Source organism: Dermacentor albipictus, chromosome 6 (genome assembly GCF_038994185.2).
Source record: "Dermacentor albipictus isolate Rhodes 1998 colony chromosome 6, USDA_Dalb.pri_finalv2, whole genome shotgun sequence".
NCBI classification, from domain to species: domain Eukaryota; kingdom Metazoa; phylum Arthropoda; class Arachnida; order Ixodida; family Ixodidae; genus Dermacentor; species Dermacentor albipictus.
This window is the reverse complement of record NC_091826.1, coordinates 31,817,244-31,818,257: the sequence shown is the minus strand read 5'-3', so window position 1 is coordinate 31,818,257 and position 1,014 is coordinate 31,817,244. Positions and strand designations below refer to the sequence as shown.

Genomic DNA, 1,014 nt, shown 5'->3' with positions numbered 1-1,014 from the left:
GGTAGTTGCGTGGGTGTCTGCTAAAAATGTATATTCTGGGAGTTTACATGCCAAACCTACACTATCTTTATGGGGCGCGCCGAATTCGTGGTTTAGAGAGTATTCTTCATCACCTGGGTGTTTCAACGTGCAACAGAAGTGTATGTTCACGAGCGTTCTTACGTTTTGCACTTAGCGACATCCGGCTGCAGAGGCCGGGATCCAAGCCGAGACCCCGATATCAACAGCGTTGACAAATTTAACAATAATACGTTGCATTGTCGTGATCTTCTCTCCGGTGACGAAGAAAAAACAAATAATCAATCGTATAAAATATCCTGCGTACACATATATGCACCCGCATGTGCAACTTATGCTGAAAATTACACAGTATGATGGAGCCCTGGAGCAGCAGGGCAAGCAGAAAAAAAAACCGAAAAATAACGGAAGAAATATTATCGAGATCAGTGACAATTCCAAGTAAAAGTCCCTCCAATATATATATATATATATATATATATATATATATATATATATATATATATATATATATATATGAGAAGAAAGGGGGTTAACCGAGGGACCCGATAATTATTAGTCATATAATGAGAAGCCAACAAACACTGACACCAAGTACAACATAGGGGAAATTACATGTGCTTAATAAATGAAATCAAGTAATGATAAATTATTACAAATTAAAGTGGATGAAAAAACAACTTGCCGCAGGTGGGAACCGAACCCACAACCTTCGCATGTGGCGTGCGATGCTCTACCAATTGAGCTACCGCGGCGGCGTTTCCTCATCCACTTTCTTGGGTATTTATGTGTACTAGTAGAACCCTGGGAGTGTTAGCCATATATATATATATATATATATATATATATATATATATATATATATATATATATATATATATACACAAGATATGCGGCATCCTTGCCAAGGCCCCACTCACAAGGCGTTCTGACAATTTATGCTGCGTTACTAGATTTTCCTTCATTTTTTTATTTGTGAAATCACATGCGCAGCCA

General features: G+C 38.0%; 1 non-coding gene across 1 annotated transcript; it reads right to left on the bottom strand.

The window, feature by feature from the left end:
• Window positions 1-700: 700 nt before the first annotated feature.
• TRNAW-CCA (transfer RNA tryptophan (anticodon CCA)) lies at window positions 701-773 on the bottom strand. Its single transcript has one exon. It is a non-coding gene; the product is annotated as a tRNA-Trp (tRNA).
• Between the last annotated feature and the right edge of the window lie 241 nt (window positions 774-1,014).